Source organism: Coenobita brevimanus, chromosome 75, assembly GCF_032717465.1.
Source record: "Coenobita brevimanus isolate Jiangsu-jjx chromosome 75, ASM3271746v2, whole genome shotgun sequence".
NCBI lineage: Eukaryota > Metazoa > Arthropoda > Malacostraca > Decapoda > Coenobitidae > Coenobita > Coenobita brevimanus.
In genome coordinates, this window is record NC_137028.1 from 6,453,441 (window position 1) to 6,472,363 (window position 18,923).

The following is an 18,923-nucleotide window of genomic DNA, read 5'->3' on the forward strand; positions in this document are numbered from 1 at the left end:
TCTTGCCATTTCCAGACGATTTTATTTACCTATGGGCAGAATTCTTCCAATCATCAAGGTCAGATATAGTAATGATGACCTTTCTCTATGGGGAATGGGGGTGTCTCCTAATCTAATAATAAACGTCTTGTAGCATCAAATATAAACTACACCAAACAGATGATTTTATGCAGCTTAACGTAGGTCTCTTTTTAATGAAGGGGTCCGTAAAGGTTATAAATGCCATTTCAAAATTAAGTCCAGAAGTGGATAAAAAATAGTCTGGAAATGGCGAGAATAAACTATAATACACGTCCTCGGGGTGAACAGATTAAACCCTTAACGATAAGAAGTTTTTCCTAAGCTGAATAAAAAATAAAATAAATAAATGGCGGCCGCAAGAAGAATATTGTACAGGAATTAGTGTCAGTAGCTGTTTCTAACCACTTCAGTATGAGAAGAATAATATCGTGAGGTGGTATGAAGATCTGGGTAAAAAAGGGTGTCATACTAAGGAGCTCATGGGTTGTAAAAGTGGAAAAAAAAAAGTGTCATACTGATAAATTTAATGGGCAGCAAGAATGATAAAAAAAATGAGTCATATGGATGGACCTAGTGGGTAACATGAATTTTATACAGGTGTCATATAAATGGAGTTAATGAGCAGCAAGAATATCTGAAAAGGTGTCATACTCATACCGTGCTGATGGAGTTAAAGGGAAACAAGAGTTACAAAAAGGTGTCCTACTGATGGAATTAATGGGTAGCAGTAATATAAAAGACATCATACTGATGGAGTTTATGGTCAGCATGAATAATATAAAGTGTCAAAATGATGAAGTCCGTGGGTAGCAAGAATAATACATCGGTGTTATAGTGATAAGGAAAATGGGCGGCACGAGTATTATAAAAAGTGCCATACTGACAGGCTTACTGGCCAGCAAGAATGATATGAAAAGTGTCATTTTGGTGGAGTTAATGGGTAGCAAGAATGTAAAGACGGTGCCATACTGATGGGGTTAAAGGGTGGCAAGAGTAAAATAAAGATTCATACTGATGGGGTTAATGGGTTCCAAGAATAATATAAAAGGTGTCATACGGATGGAGTTAATGGAACTGTCTCCCTCTGTCTGTATTTCCTACTGCCTATGATCTCCAGTCTTTCAAACGCAGTGTGTCCACTCACCTCGAAATGAACGGATCTTGAATTTGGCTCTCTGTTATCTTGATCTTGTTTTTTCTTTGGGGGAACCGTATTTTGCTGGCTCCAGGCCTTCGGTCACTTCTTTCTTGCATTAAAAAATAATCTATGAACTCCACTAAGGGATATCTCTTCTAGGCAACATGTGTCAGGCGGTAACAAAAATATCTCTAACACCTTCAGCTCTTCTTACTTATAAACACGGTTATTTTGAGGCTAAGAGCGACCTTCTGAACCGGAAGGGGGAAGGGGGGGATAGATATTGCGTTCTTTAATATCCTCCATTGCCTAGTCCTTCTGCTTTCACCCGATAAAGATGCCTAACCTCATTCAGCTCCGTTGATGGCAAAGAATAGTCACTTTCGAGGAGCGATCTGACTAGTAACCAGTGAGACTCATTCCTACCTCAGAGCCCCGACTTAGTAGTAGAGTTGCGAGGGCAGCCGCCCAGTCCCGTCAAATGAAAACAAACTCACAGTAGGGTATTAAGGTAAATATCATCTTCCAACGGCAAAGATAATAAAAATGACGTTCTCGATCTGGAGGAAGACAAAAAGCCATTAAGAGAACCAGAAACTATCACCAGGGGAGATAAAAATATTAACACTAAACACCAAAATTTGTCCCTTTATGTTCAATCTAATATATGTGTGTATGGATTTGTGTATGTATGTATATATGTACGTAGACAGACAGATAAATAGAATGAAACAGACATAGATATAGAGAGAAAGACAGACAGGTATAGATTTTTTTTTTTTTCAGATGACGGCAAATGTATAAGTGTGTTTCAAGGTTTGCAATGTGTGAGTTGGAGCAAAGACCAAAAATACAACACAGTATTTTTCTGTTTTCAGTAATCTGCCTCGCTCAACATTTTCTTTATATTTCCAGCAAAGTGTCGAAATAAACTCACATTTACTTTTTTTTTTTTTTTTTGAGGGGCGGGGAGAGGAAGACTACACATCCCTTGAACCCAATGATGTGCTGTGTTAGGTTTTACTTTCTGCCTCCTGACTGTTTTACTCAGCTTGGATTAGACTCCCCGTGGTGAAGAGATTAATTAAAGTTACAGCCGGACCTCGCAATTATGAAAAGTCTAAGCTGTATAAAATCGTCAGGAATTAGAAGGATAATAATAAAATGAAGTCCTCTAATACAAGGTGTTAATGAAGGCTCTAGTTAACCCCTCTGGTTTAAAATCTCTCCTAAGCTTAATCGTCTGATGGTAATAAAAATAAAATAAAAATGTACGTTATCGGAGAGGAGGAGGAGGAGGAGGAGGAGGAGGAGGAGGAGGAGGAGGAGCCCTAGCTTCATCTAAAACGTGAACACGATGGTTTGGAGACTTGCATTGACTCTCCAACAGTCCACCTTCCTCTTTTAGGGGGTGATGGGGATGTACCTAAGAGACGTTTGCATAACCAGGCGGTGGAGCGACCTGGATATATCAATGCCACCACAGGAAGGCGTCACGCTCCTGCACCACGTCAACAGAAAGTGGGAATTTTTTTTGTAATATTCTTTTTTCGGGCAAGAATATTAAGTAAAGAGATCAATTAGCGTGTCAGTTAGGGCGTCCATCTCTACCCTTCCAAACTGTCATCACCATTTCGCTTCTAATATTTTAACTCGGACGCGAATATTTCTGACACCTCATGGTCTTTCACACTGCCAACGACACCCACATTCCTATCAATTTTTGCCTGGCTATTTCAATTTTCGTGTGTGTGTGTGTGTGTGTGTGTGTGTGTGTGTGTGTGTGTGTGTGTGTGTGTGTGTGTGTGTGTGTGTGTGTGTGTGTGTGTGTGTGTGTGTGTGTGTGTGTGTGTGTGTGTGTGTGTGTGTGTGTGTGTGTGTGTGTGTGTGTGTGTGTGTGTGTGTGTTTACTTCTCCATACAGTTTCCCCCCAAATCTTGCAATCCTTCTATAGCTAATCCCCAGCATACTGTTTCTTTCCATCTCATATTCTATCACCTACGTTACTCCGACTTTGTTTCCTGGTTCATTTTTTCCTACAATGAAGTCCACTTATTGTGCATTCTATTTTTGCTACCGACAGGCGATTAACCCATCATAAAAAGATTTACTGTTTCATCCCATCAATCTTATGGCCTACAATTTTAACTTACTCTTAGTACTCTCAATCGCTTTTATTCATCTGGGAAAGACTTCTCTCGTTTAGGAATTCGTAAACGTTATATCTAATCCCTCCTGCTCGAAAAACTCTATGTAACAGAATAAAATCGTCCGGTGAGAGCAAAAGCAGACAAGACGTTCTCGGACTGAAGTGGTTAAGGCAGTAGTGGTTAAACTTTCATAAACACTGTGCCCTTTTCATTATTTTTTTTTTCGGTCAAATGTTTCTGATGTAACTCCACAAACAAAATTAACTTCTGCCCTCTTTCCGTTCCTCTCATATTCACATTCGCATTTCCTACCTTTTCTTCCACTTTCCTTTCCTTTCCTTTCCTTTTTCCCCTCCTTGAATCTCTCATTTCGCCTTTCCTTCCTCCCTTCCTCCTTCCTTTCATGTAATGCCCCACCTTCCTTTACTACGCTCTCCGCAATATACGTCCTCACCTCTTCTTCCACTATCTCTTCTACCTACCTCTGCATCTCCTCTTCCTTCTTTCCACCTATCCTAGTTTCTCTTCCACATGCCGTTCCATCTTCCTTCTCTTTAGGCATACCCCTCCATCTCCCCCTTCCTAATATTCCACCTACTTTCCTCAGTATGCTCATCCACCGTGCCTTCCTTCCTCCCTCCCTCTCACTCCATCATTCTACACGCCGGATGCCACGTCACTTTCGCGTCCGCACCACGACGACGTGGATGTGTGAAGGGTGGGTAGGCCACTAATACTGTACTGATAAGTGATGAGGAGGAGGAAAAAAAAAAAAGACAACTGGAGGGAAAAAAGTAGGAAAAATGGAGGGAGAAATACGAAAGATGGGAAAACGGAAGAGACTAAAATAAACAGTACACATGCAAGCTTGCACGCAAGCTTCCACGCGCAAGCGAGCACGCACACACACACACACACACACACACACACACACACACACACACACACACACACACACCAACCTGAGGAGACTTTAGCTGAAAAGGCCCAAGAAGAGAGAGAGAGAGAGAGAGAGAGAGAGAGAGAGAGAGAGAGAGAGAGAGAGAGAGACACCAGCACAATTACAATTTAGATATTTTATTGTCACAAGGAAATGATTGATTTTTCTCACTCCCCCCACATCTACCTTCCCTCCAAGCGTCTTCTCCATATTCACAAAAGTTCTGAGCCTACATCTGCGACAATCACGTTTTCATAATTGTTAACTCTTACCACATATCCCTCTGTTTCCCGTATTTTACCACAAAAATATATATATGTACTGCCAGGAGTAAAGTTTGGTCAGTTTTGTGTCCTGCCTTCCACATATATCTCATTCCTTGCCAAACTACAGAGAATATCCTTCATTCTCATTTATTAATTAATTTATTTATTTTTGTGCTTCATATTGCTGTCACATAATAGTTCACGTAACATCATCCATCCCTACAGCTGGTAGAGAAGTGGCGGCGGATTTTTGCACATGCCTGTACCCTTATAAACCTATGAAGCGTCTGGTAAGTACATGGGTAAAGAAAAATGTACATAAAAGCATTCTTACATACCATTTAAGATTGGGAGGGTTTATAAATGTTACCTCTGAATACATAATTTCTGGAGGCTGGCGGCGGGTAGCAAATGGATGTAGCGAGAGCAGCTGAATCGAGCGTAATTACCGAGACTATTGTAGCGATGCCGAGGCGGTGAAAATACGGCGAAATACCGTGAAAAATGGTCGATGATGATGATGATGATGATGATGATGATGATGATGATGATGATGACGATGATCTGTCTCCCCCTCCCTCAACAGACGCCTTCTTTAATTGATTCTTACTACTTCCAGGCGATTTTATTCTGTATAGGTTTAAAGAAAATTATGTAGCGCTGCGAAGGTGGTGAAAAATACGGTGAAATACTGAGAATAGTGTCGATGATAACTATGATGGGGGCGATCTGTCTCCCCTCCCCCCTACCGTGACGATTTCTTGGTTTAGGCTTCTGATTCGGTGTGAAAAATGTCGATGATGATGATGATGATTATGGGGCTTGCAATCCAAACCCTTCCATTCATCCGTCTCCTTTCTCCCATTTTTTTGTATTCTGTCCTTGTTGTAGTCTGTCCTTGCTGTATTCTGTCCTTGCTGTATTCTGTCCTTGCTGTGGTCTGTCCTTGCTGTGGTCTGTCCTTGTTGTGGTCTGTCCTTGTTGTAGTCTGTCCTTGCTGTGGTCTGTCCTTGCTGTGGTCTGTCCTTGCTGTGGTCTGTCCTTGCTGTGGTCTGTCCTTGTTGTGGTCTGTCCTTGCTGTGGTCTGTCCTTGCTGTAGTCTGTCCTTGCTGTGGTCTGTCCTTGCTGTAGTCTGTCATTGCTGTAGTCTGTCCTTGCTGTGGTCTGTCCTTGTTGTAGTCTGTCCTTGCTGTGGTCGTTCCTTGCTGTAGTCTGTTGTTGATACCTTCAGGCAATTTTACTCAGCCTAATGTAACTTTCGAACCTATTGTAGCGTTACGAAGTGTGTGAAAATACAGTGAAAATACGGCAATGCTGAAAACACGGTGGAATACGATGAAAATACTGCGAATACGGTGAAATATTGTGAAAATAAGGTCAAATATCGTGAAAATGGGTGAAATAATGTGAAAATACGGTGAAGTACTGCGAAAAATGCAAATGACGATGTCCTGGGAGCGAGCGATTACTTACCCTTCCCCCCCTTCGGCGCGTCTCCATCATTCTTTATTCTTTTTGCGGTGATTATCAAACCTACGTGGGCTTGGCTCCCGTCCGACCCACTCTTCTGGATTATATTTATGGCTTCGTCCTCGCCTCCTCCTGTCCTCGTTTCCTTCGTCCTCGTTTCCATTGTTCTCGTTTCCCTCGCCCTTGTCTCCTTAGCACTAGTCTCCTTCGCCCTTTTCTCCTTCTTTCTTGTCTTCCTCGTTCTAGTCTCTCTCGTCTTCGTCTCCCTCTATTGGAAATCTCTGTTTTCTAGCCACAAGTACAATACCTGAGACCAACAGAAACACAAAGACAGCCAGCAAGCTGAAGAGTCCCATTCTCACCCAAGATATCGCCAGGATCTTCTCTCAGACTTTTCTAAGGCAAATGAGTCACTTCTAATTTCTTAGGAATTCATCTTTGCATTGCCTCCAGGTATGCTCTGCACGAGATGGTTGACCAAAAAAAAAAAAAAAAAAAATCTCAATCTTGCTGCATGAAAAAATTGAAAAATTCTCTCACATGTGAAGTTAGATTATTAAGATGACCCCTTGGCTTCCCTGAAAAATACGAGTACACGTGGGTCCCATATCGGAAACCACTGTGCTAGTGGGTGGTGGGGCAGCGCGAGGTGAGTATAGGCTTGGCGGTGAGAACAGATGTCTCTTTGAAGCTATGTGTGGGTGGGGAGGGGGGTGAGGATGGTTATAGTATGGACGAGAGTAGATGGGTGGACCGACGTGAAAGGGATGTGTTGGACAGGTGGTGAAGCAGGGCTGGGGAATTGGAATAGGTAAAGATGGGAGTTATAACTTCGTCTGTACAAGTGTACGGTGGGGGAAGATGCCATAAGGAGCCTAGCTGCGGTGAACATCTCCGTAATTAGGGCCTGTGGGGGGTTATTCATCTACTATTTTGTGACACATAGCCACTGCATCATCGAGGTTACCATAGTTACCTCACACGGACGTTACCTCAATTTATCTACCAACCTACAATGGGTGAATGGATACCTGACTCGGGTGGTGACAATTACCCTCATTAGGATTCGAACTCTGCAGTTATCGAGAAAGCAGCTACTGTACTGTTAGTAAAAACTGTTTATTCTGAAAGTTTCCTTATGAGCAAGAACGAGAAGAGAGAAAGCAGACACCAGCCGATCTTGTGTTCCATTATATTATAAAGACTTCTGCGTTACGTAACACAACCCCCCACCGCTCCTAACTCCCTGATCACTACCCTCACCATGGCCGCGTTTATTTGTCTTAACTCTTTGTCTCCCTCCCTCCGCGACGCCCTAGGGAAGCCTCTCTTTATCAGACTGGAGAGGGAGAGGCCGGGCATGAGGGACCCCAAACTCCCACACAAATAAAAGCCAATTACATGTGAGATTAGAGTCCGCAGGTACTGACAAAGGCAGACCCGGGCCCAATACAGACAACATAATTAGATTTCGCGCCATGTTTACACACTCACTTGGCGGCAAAAAGCTGCGCGCTGATTGGTTGGCCCCAGTATTGTTATTCGGCGAGGGGAGAGAGGGAGGAACTTGCCGCTACCATTAAACCCTTCATTACGAAAGCGATTTCTTTAGTCTAATTTTGGTTGATAAGTCTTTATTAGAGGCAGCTAACCTAAGTCCCATGGGCCAAATTTGTCCCTCGGAATAATTTGGGGTGGCCCTTGAAACCCTTAGGAAAATATTTTTTGCATTATAATAAAGAATATTATGATACAGAATTGTAACTCATTACTGTGCTCGATAAACATTTCATTAATATAATAACTACCATAGTTTATATTTCCATTTTCGCTGAGTATCATTATTATTTATACTAATAATGTAACTACAGTTCATTAAATTTGCAGACTTCGACCTTTTGCAGCCATTTGCCGTAGTTCTGTGGCTGAATAACGCAATACTACGGCTCTAAATCCATTCCTCAGCATTTCCTTGTCATAAGCATCACACTCTAGGTTAATCTCTTGCTATAACTCCGCATTCACGATGGAGCGATGGCAAGTTTACGCCAAGTTAAAATGAGAAGAGTATATATTATGTACTACTACCTGCACTTCTAGGTATAGCCCTGTTCTTGTATTAACCCACCACTGAACATGATCCTTATATGCAGAAAGGTTGAGAATCACTGGCCTACATGATTTTTGCCACTCCAGGCTAATGACGTTGTTTCTTTTAATTTTTTTCTTTCTTATAGATGCCTTTATTCAGCTTAAGAGAGACTTGCTGAACTGGAGGAGTTAGAATTAGCGTTCATTAACAGGGACCAATTAAAATCGTCTGGTAGGAACTAGACTAATATTAAAAAAAAAAAAAAAAGTCCTATAAATGAAGGAGTTAACAGGATACTTCAATTATGATTTTCTGTTCAGTTCATCCAATTAAGACAGTGTTGCTGAGCTTAAGGAGGTCTCAGAATGAAGGGGTCAGATGTGTGTGTGTGTGTGTGTGTGTGTGTGTGTGTGTGTGTGTGTGTGTGTGTGTGTGTGTGTTTTCGTGTGTACATATTCGTCGGTATGTCCGGGTGTGTGTGTTCGTGTGTATATACTCGTGTGTATATGTCCGTGTGTGAGTGTTTTCGTGTGTATATATCCGGGTGTGTTTCCGTGTGCGTCCATATGTGCGCGTGCGAGGCCTTATTAATGGAACAGAATTTTTGGTAAAGGTCGTGATCTAATTAGATTTCGTCTCTCAAGTTTACGGGAAAATTAAAACGGAGGCGACTGAAGAACGCGCCAGCCTAATCAGCCGAGCCTCTGATGTTGCGGCAACTTGGGACGGTTTTTGTGACGGGGTTTGTTGGCCCAGTATTTCCCCTCTAACAAGATTTTCCAACACTTTTTGCCCACTTGCCGACCCGCCCTGGTAATTACGACGATACTTCCTGAGGTAAAAATAAACCCCTCCTTCCTCGCTGGGCCTCGAGGGTCATAGGAGGCGGAAGGGACGACCAGCCGAAGAGGTCGTGGTAGATTAAGATGGCTGAATGAATAACTTGTGGCAGCTTGCACACGCCAGGCATGGGGGGAGGGAAGGAGGGGGTGTCCACTAGAAGCTAAACGTTCCAGGTCCTGACGAGCAACTAATCTGTACGGCCGAGGGTCTCTTTTCTGTCACTGGGAAAAAAAAAGAAAAAAAAAAAAAGACTGCTACCCACACGGGTATACTGTTGCCTTGAATGAGAAGTACATGTGGATATGTGTTCTCCTGAAGTAGCATTATCCGTGGGTGGAAGAGTCTGTAGACGTCACAGACCAACCTTGAAAACGTACTAAAATGTAAGAATATAGCTAAGGACATTCTACTGAAACGCCACATATGACTCTCCTGGTGGGATCGAACCCACGTCATGATAAATTAATGGGCAAAGAGCGCTACGCACCTAACCACTGAAGACTCGAAGAAGGTTAACAGCTATCATTATAATCAACCTCAACATTAAGGGTTCTGGTAATGGACAAGGCTTGGTGTAGTCTTTACACCACCACCACCACCACCACCACCACCACAACCATCATCTGCAAATATCTGGAACACAAGAATATCCTCTTCCATTTCGCTTAACCACTCCACTTTTCACCTGTTCTTCTGGTGATCTGCTTCTCTACCTGAAGACCTTGATAAAAAAAGACACACTGCGAGTCGGAACGTGTGAAAATAAAGGACACGGGCATTAGTGTGTCATAAAAGCGAAAAGCACGGGTAGGCTGAGGTAGTTTAGACATCTGGAGAAAATGTGGGAGCCTAATGTAACGGTGAAATGCTGTACAAGGCTGAACATCAAACAGACAGTCCCTTTTGGCCAATCGAGAAAAACTTGGGATGAAGTCCTAAGAAGGAATTTTAGGGTTAAGGACTTTGATCGGAAATGTTGCAGAAAATGTAAGGCATATAAAAATGGCCATCAGGTTCAAAAAGGCTATCATATGTAAGTATGGAACACTACCTTCCAAAAAATATGTATGTATGTATGTGATAATGAATAAAGATGGGCAGCAACAGAATCACGAAGTGGCAGCAAATGGAATACACGAATCTCCTGTTTAAATTCGCCTAACCTCTCTGTCTTATAACCTCCTCTTCTCATGGCCAGGGGTGAAAGAGGATTCGTGAGGATGCTTGACAAAAAAAAAAAAAAAAAAAAAAAAAGTTAATAAAGGGAAGGGGACCACCAATAATCTGAAAAAAAAAAAAAAAAATCGCCTAGAGGAAGCAAAAACAAGCTAAGAAAAGATGTCATTGTAGAGGTGGACGGAAATTACGTTTACTCCTTTCTTTATGAGAGGTCTCTCCTAAGCCCAATCTTCTGGCGATAACGAGAATAAATTGTGACATAGTGCTCACGTCAATGGAGGTGAGAATAAGGAAGAAGGAATATTGTGTTCCTTCATCACAGAACACGTGCGAGACGACTAAGTACGGATCAAGTAATTTTTTTTTTATTTACCTAATAATTCTCTCTCTTGTTTGGTTTATATATTTTAGTACAGCGACATCGCATGCGTTTCGTTCTTCTAAATGGCAGACGATTGTATTAAGCTTATGAAAGGTTTATCAAAATACAAGGCTCAGAAAAAACTCTAATGATAATACCTCCATTAAATATTTTCAATGTAATATTATCTCCCTTGACTCCTTCACAACTATGACATATTGTGGATGTTACTGAAGCTACTGGGAACAATAAACAAAGCCCTTGACTGAGCTGAATAAAGTGCTCTGGCTGAATATGATACGAAATAAGTGCCGTATTGAATGGTTTAGATGAGGAGCCACTTCCTAGCTGAATAAACCCATCCAGTTATTTCTTTTATCTTCACCAAATCATTTACCCAGCAGCTGCACCTTTGAGTTTAATCACCATATATTTAATCACCGTTTCCCCCAGCCAGTCTTTCGTCAATTATAATTCTCCATCCACACTTCACTTAACCCTTCACAGCCTCTGCCTCATCCCGTCACCCGTGCAAAGACTAACCCCTGCCTGAATAATTGCTACCTTAGTCCTCCCCTCCTTTCATCCTGTTTTTTATTTCGCTCCCGTCTCCCTCTTTCCTCTCCTCTCGAACTTCCCCTCTCTCCCCTCCTCTCCTCTCCTTTCCCCTCTCATCTTCTCCCTCCCATACACCCCCTCTCTCCTCCTTCCCTTCCTCTCTTGATAATACCTTCCCCCTGTCCTCCTTTCCTCTAATACTCCTTCCTCCTCTCTCATCTTCATGCCTTCTTTTCTCTCATTTTCCCTCTCCCATAATAACTCCCTCCCTCATTTCCTCTTTCCCTCCTCCCTCCTTCCTCACTCCCAACCCCAGCCCTCTCTCTTCTTCCTCCGTTTCTATACTTCTCTTCCTTTCATCCATCCTCTCCCCTCTCACATTTGTCCCCTTCCCCTCCACCCCATCTCCTCCACTCCCTCTCCGTATGTCCCCCTTTCCCTCTCTCCCACTCCTTCTTTCTGCGTCCCCCCTGTCCATATCTCCCACTCCATCTCTCTCCGCCCCCATTTCCCTATCTCCCACTCCCCCCCCACTCTTCCTTCCAATCTTCCCCTTCCTTCTCCCCATCTCCAACCTTCCCCCTCCCTCCCCCCATCCCCCTCACCCCCGCCTCCCACACTGTGAATTAGATTTGTCTCACATCTCGCCAAGACAAATCATTTTCTGCATTTTGACTTCCCCCGATTATCATTTCCTGCTTCGTCAGTGGAAGGTGAGGCGGTAGTGGCAGGTGGCAGAGGAAAGGTGAGGGAGGGAAGGAGGGAGAGAAGGAGGGAAAAGGTGAGGAAGAAAGGAGGGAATGGTAGAGAGGAAAGGAGGGAAAAGTGGAGAGGAAGGGCGGGAGCGATGGAAGGGAAGGAGATAAGTGAGAGGGAAAGGAGGGAGGGAGATAAGTGGGAGAGAAAGGAGGAAAGGAGATAAGTGAGAAAGAAGGAATATTGGGAGAAAATGGTGGAAGAGGAAAGGAGGGGAAGAAGGGGAGAAAAGAGAGGAAAGATGGGAGACAGACAAGAGGAACAGGGTAAGAGTAGGGTGAACCTAAAAAGAGGAAAGTTCATACATAATGGAGAGGACAGGAAGGAAAGTTGAGAGGGGAAGATGGGAGGAGGAAAGTTGGGAGGGAAAAGAAGGAAAGGTGAGGGAGAAAAGGAAGGAAATAGTAGAACAGAAAAACAAGGAAAGGGTGGAATGGAAAAGAGGGAAGGAGTGGAAGGGAAAAAATGGAAAGAGTGGAATGTAAAAGAGGGAAATAGTGGAGAGGCAAGGATGAAAGAGTGAAAGAAATGTGGCTGATGGCGGTGGGAAAGGAATGGAAGGATGATGGTGAAGAGGAAAGGAGAGAAACTGTGGAGGAAAGAGGAAATGAGTGAAACAGTGGAGGAAAGAGGAAAGGAGTGAAACAGTGGAGGAAAGAGGAAAGGAGTGAAACAGTGGAGGAATGAGGAAAGGAGTGAAATAGTGGAAGAAAGACGAAAGGAGTGAAACAGGGCAGGAAAGAGGAACTGAGTGAAACAGGGGAGGAAAGAGGGAAGGAGTGAAACAGAGGAGGAAAGAGGAAAAGAGTGAAACAGTGCAAGGGGAAGATGGGGAGGAATGGAGGGACAGGTATGAAATGAGCGAAAAGAGAGGGAAGGCAAAAGGTGGGGAGGAGAAATGAACAAGAGTAGAAGAGAATGGGGAGATAGGTGGGGAGAGAGAGAGGAAAGTGGAAGAGAAATGAGGGAGAGATAGGGAGGAAGGGAGAGAAGAGTGGAAATGAGTGACAAGGAGTGAAGATGAGATACCGAACACTAAAATTACTAAACTAGGTGTAGCAGAGAAGATTAGGTGAAGTAGAGAGGATTCGGAGAACATGAAGGGAGGATTGGGACATGTACTGTAGAAAGGATTAGGATATGTAGAGAGGATTAGGACAGGCAGAGAGAAGTAGAAGAGGATGAGGTGATCAGGACAGGTAGAGACGAGCAGGAAAGGTAGAAAGAATCAGCAGAGGTTGAGGGGATTAACAGAAGCAGAGAGGATTAGCAGAAGTAGTGAGGCTTTCGAGAGGTAGAGAGGATAAAGAGAGGCTGAGAGGATTAGGAGGTTTTAGTTCAGCAGATCATGTGAGGCAGAGAGGTTTAGCAGATATATGGGGAAGTAGGGAGGATTAGCAGATATTAGGGGAGGTAGAGAGGATTAAAGAAGATAGAAGGATTACGAAAGACGGTCAGGATTAAGAGAGAACTGAAAGATGAAAGGAAATAAGAAGGAGAATCGAAGGAATAGTGAGGTGGATGGAAGTAAGCAGAAAGGAGAGCTGATGGAGAGGGTGCGAGGTAGAGGCTAAGACGGGAGGAATGATGAAGATAGGGAGGGGGAGAGGGAGAGAAAGTTTGGTATAGGGGGAAGGATTAAGGGGGGGGGCAGAATCAGAGGGGGATGGAGGGAGGGAGGGAGGGTGTGGACGCCTCCTTGTCTCCAGGCAGAGGGTGGGATGCAAATTTGTCCAGGTGAAGACGAAGAAGGGGGAGGAGAAGGAGGGAGGGAAGAAGGTGGAGGAGGAGGAGGAGGGAGAGATGAGGAGGGAGGGTAGAGATTTGTACACTGAGGCGAGACGTGACGAACGTGTTGTAGTCTTAACTGTTCCACCAGACACACAGACAGACACACAGACAGACGCAGGGAAAATACAACTCTTGGGTGCACTCACTTCCTGGTGAAAGAAAAACACAAAAATGTTCGAGATTTACCTAATTGGTCACTAGGTTTGCACAGCGAGGGAGGAAGAGTGTGTGTGTGTGTGTGTGTGTGTGTGTGTGTGTGTGTGTGTGTGTGTGTGTGTGTGTGTGTGTGTGTGTGTGTGTGTGTGTGTGTGTGTGTGTGTGTGTGTGTGTGTGTGTGTGTGTGTGTGTGTGTGTGTGTGTGTGTGTGTGTGTGTGCCCTTTCTTTTTCCAGACATGGTTGACACAGGGAAGGTAGGAAGGCTGTTAATATGGTCTACTGTTAGGTAATAAATAAAGGAGAAAACGTATTATAATGAATTATTTACTTTCACAACGATGCCTTCTGCTTCTGTTTAATTATACTAACACCAGATCCTTCCTTACTCCATCCTTGGGTGAAAAAATGTGCTGATAATGACGACGACGACGATGATAAGGATGATGATGATGATGATGATGATGATGATGATGATGATGAAGAGGAGGAGGAGGAGGAGGAGGAGGAGGAGGAGGAGAATGATGATGATGATGATGATGATGATGATGATGATGATGATGATGATGATGATGACAGTTCGGCTGTGCTAGTCTACAGAGCTGCTCATCCAAGGCTCACATTATGCTCAAGATGGCGATGCTGCAAAATAACGACCTTGAAGGAGTAGGTTATCTTTCTTACATCGAACGAGATTATTCAGAAGGACCCGACAAGGCGTGAGGGAGGGACACTGAATATTCCTGATTAATCCCATCAACCCGTGGACGTCTTTTATATTTCCTTCTTGCTTCCTCCAGACGATTTCATTCAGCTTAGGGGAGAGTTTTATATATGTAGGGCTTATTTATAGCCTTCAATAACCCCTTCACAACTAGAGGTTCGCTCAGAGTTGAATTAGCCCCCTTTAGTCTATGATCGATTATTTTTGTCTTCTTAGTATTTCCAGACGATTACATTCACCTTGCAAGAGGGTACCTGAGTAATGAAGAGGTTAATGAACTTTATATCTGATCTCTCAAGTTCGGAAAATATCTCCTAAGGTCAACATTACCATCTAGAGACCGCAAGATAAAAAAAAAAAATCACGGGTTAGAGTTACATCGCCTGGAAGTATCAATATTCAACTAAAATAATACGCTATCGTACTGCAGGGGTTAATCCTGGGGCGTCTTATCTCCCGCCCGGATGTCTTCAGCGGAGGGTTCAGACGATGCAAGACAACCAAGAAATTCATGAGTGCGGAGTGAATGAGGGTGTAGTTCATTATACCCTGGCACTTAGGTGATAGTTATCCTAATTCTGCGCTCTTCCTGCTTCGTTTTAATCCCTTCCCTATGCAGACGTGCTTTAAATTTTATGCTCGCCATCTCCTGACGATTTTATTTAAGCTGGGAGACTTGGGAGTGGAAGGGTCAGGGAAGCCTTTATTAACCCCTTCGCTACGAGATTATATCCCCAGAGATAAATGAAATCGTCTGGAGGTAGTATGAACAAAACTGAAAAGCCGACCGTGAGATGAACAGGATTAAGAGTGAGTACAGGGCTGTTGTGTTGATACAAATGGTGATGATGGAAGTGATTCTTTGTCATTTCTCAGTGTGGCAAAGTTGAGTGATGCTATGTCCTGATTTCAAAGACCCGTGAACTGTTAAATGGAAGAAAAACAGATGTGAAGTATGGTAATTACCTATCCCTTATTACCCTCCTTCGAGGTGTAGGCCCACTCCTAGGTTACTGTAGTTCTGAAAATTTTTAAGGTGTGAAGCAGGTGTTCGCTTTGAAATGTATGTATGAGAAATATTAAAGGAGAGAGAGTTATATGTAATTTAGCTTTTAATGGCCTGAAGAAAACATGTAGCTGAGCTGACAGAAGCCACATGACATACGTTAAACATTTATGGGGTGGGAGGAAGGCTTTGAAGTGCAGTGACGACTTTTTTTTTTACCAAAGGAGTAACGCATATGTGAGTGTGGAGAGAAAAGAGGGTGAACGTCTGAGGTAAAAGTGCGGGTATGTCAAGGGCCCGTTATATCTCCATGGCTGTTAAATTTGCTCATGGACAGGCTAGCGAGAAAGGCCGATCTAAATGGGCTAAGAAGAAGGTCAGGTTTAAAGCATGCAGGAGTAAAGGGAGAACAGGAAATAAAACAGCCTCTTATGATACAGCAGTGGCTACATACGCAATGGGTAAACTTCAGCGGTTGGTATCGGATCACTGAAGAATTTGTGCAAGGAGGAAGTTGAGGGTATTGCAAGAAAGGGTAAGGTGACGAAATATAACAGACACATAGCACAACGATGTAAGAGTAAGACTGAAAGTGGAAGATATAAAGGAAGTGGTGTTTAGGCATGGGAGAGGAAGGACTTAGAAGATATAACTCGGGCAGCTGAAGTAATTAGCATCGTGGAACAATATCTGGGGCATTGAGAAGTGAGTGGAATGAAGGCTCAGTGTCTGCTCAGGCGAAGATGGCCATGTATGAAGGCACAGCGGTGTTGGCAGTGCTGTACGGAGGTAAGGCGAGGATATGAATACTACAAACTGGAAAAGGGGTAGATGTGCTGGAAATAAAGTGCCAAAGATCTCGATATGGGGTGAGATAGTGTGACAGAATGAAGACTGACACCCTAAGAAAGAGACCTGGAAGCAGACGTAGTATAAAGGGAAGGCAGACCAGGGTGTGTTAGTGGTAGGGTCATTTGTGGAGAATGGGAGACAAGAGATTAATAAAGTGAACAGATCAGAAATAGAGGGAGTGAGAGAAACGGGGACGCCCAGGTGAAGGTGAACAGATAGTGTAAAAGAGATTAAGAACCACTGAGGTCTGACTGCACAGGAGGATGAAGAGGCGTGAATGGAAAGTGGGTGAACCGTAAATCAGTGGCCTACATATGTACTTTTTGATGTCCATTAAGTACAACAGCTGAGAGACTGAACATGAGTTATAGGCTGCCTTTTATGTGTGTGTGTGTGTGTGTGTGTGTGTGTGTGTGTGTGTGTGTGTGTGTGTGTGTGTGTGTGTGTGTGTGTGTGTGTGTGTGTTAATCTGAAACGGATAATAACGAGCGTGTATAAAAAAAAGTTCTCCGTATCTTTACTTCCGAAACAACCTGGTTCCATTACTTCCAGTGTGTCCCTCGTAGTAAAAAGCGATAAGGTTAGATGACTGGATTACTTTATATTAAACACACACACACACACACACACACACACACACACACACACATATTATATACATATTGTTAGATGGAGAGATAAATAAATCGACAGACAGATAGATACAGATAATATATATCTGTATATATAAAATAATATATATTCTCTATATATATATATATATATATATATATATATATATATATATATATATATATATATATATTCACGTATCTGTACCTCTCAAAATCCCCTGCCGTCCCTTTATAACCCTGAATAGATGACCAGACTACTCTCCTTGGTAGAATAAATATTTACACTGTCATATAAATTCTTACACATATTCACTCCTCAAAACCCTCGCTCCGCCATTACCTCCGGGGTCCTGCGCGTCTCATCCCACGTTCAATACCTGAATGAAAAAATTAATCCGGCGAATTCTGTCAATTTGGCCACAATGGTTCCTCCGCGCCATTTACTGCGGCCCGCTCCATCCACCCCTGCCAATCTCACGCTGCCCTGCCAAAATGTGTTCCAGCCCTCCTCCCTCCTCACTCCCCTATCCATCCCTCCCCGTCCCCCTCTCCTAACCCTGTCCAACCCTCTACCTACTGATGTCTTCTCCCTTTCTCATTCTTGCCTTCTCTCAATTCCCTTCTTCTTTCCCTATGTCCTCTTTCTTCTAACAACATCCCCTGCTCTCTCTCCTTTAAAAAGCCCTTACCCTCCCTCTATATTACCTTGTCTTCCTCACACCCTGTCCTCCCCTACCTTCCTTTTCCCTATTCTCCCAACCTAACTTCAGCCCTCTCCCTCCTCACTTCCTCCTGCAATTCCTCTACCTACCCCTGTCTTCCCCCTCAGTGCCCTGTTATCTCTTCTTGTCTCTCTCGCCATCATCTTCTCTTATCTCCCCTCCTACCCTTTCCAACCCATCTCCCTTGCTTTCCTCTCATTTTCCCTGTCTTTTTATCATTAGCCTCATTTCCTCTGGCCTCACCTTCCTCAGTCCTTCTCTTTCCTCATTTTATTTCCTTCTCCTCCCAGCTTTATGTCTTATTGTATTAGGCATGCAGGATATAACCACAATAACATCGCAGTGATAGGGTACACGTAGAATATAATCTCCTACCATCCTTTTCTATAAAATTTTCATGATGGCTTTTCTATGCGCCATGATTGTCCTTCTCACTGTTTCCTGCCGACTCTGAAAGGTTTGGTGCTGGGGGGGGGGAGAGTCTTGCTATTCTGCTATCATTTCAAAGAATAGCTAATTATAACGTCTCCTATAACAACCCCGAAAAGCACCAATAGGTCTGTTGTTACCTGTTTTCCTCTGTACTCTTTTGATTCTACCTTACACCATTTTCCAGATGAGAAACTGGGAAAATGACGACGACTACGACAACGATGATGATGACGATGATGATGATGATGATGAACTTCCTCTCTCTCTCTCTCTCTCTCTCTCTCCCTCTCTCTCTCCCTATTATCTCTTATCTCCCTTTCTCCCCCTGATCCCTCCCGTCCTACCCGACATCCTCCATTCTAGTCGACCCCTTGGTAATTTAGCCATTCATCCTCCCATCTCTCTCTCTCTCTCTCTCTCTCTCTCCTCACAAATCCATCTCATCAACATCCTGCACCTCAATAGCCTTTGCTCCTCACCCCACATATTCCTCTCCTCCCTCCCCACCGTACGTACTGCTCCCCTCTCTCCTTACCCTACATATTACTCCCCTCCCTCCCCATATATATTCCTCATATTCCTCGCATTCCCTTCCCACCCAACCTATTCCTCCCCTCATTTCCCACTCTACATACTCCTGCCTTCTTTCCACTCTCTATCCCTCTTTCCAGTCATTCCCTATCTTCTTCCCTCCCTCTATCCCATCCATCCCATCCTTCCATGCCTTTCTTCCTCCTTCCCTCCACCCTTCCCTTCCTTCTTCCTTCCCTCCTTCCCTATCATCATCCCCCTCCCTCCCTTAACTACTCACTATAAAACACAGTCGCCTCTTCCGCATAAACGACAAAGGAAAC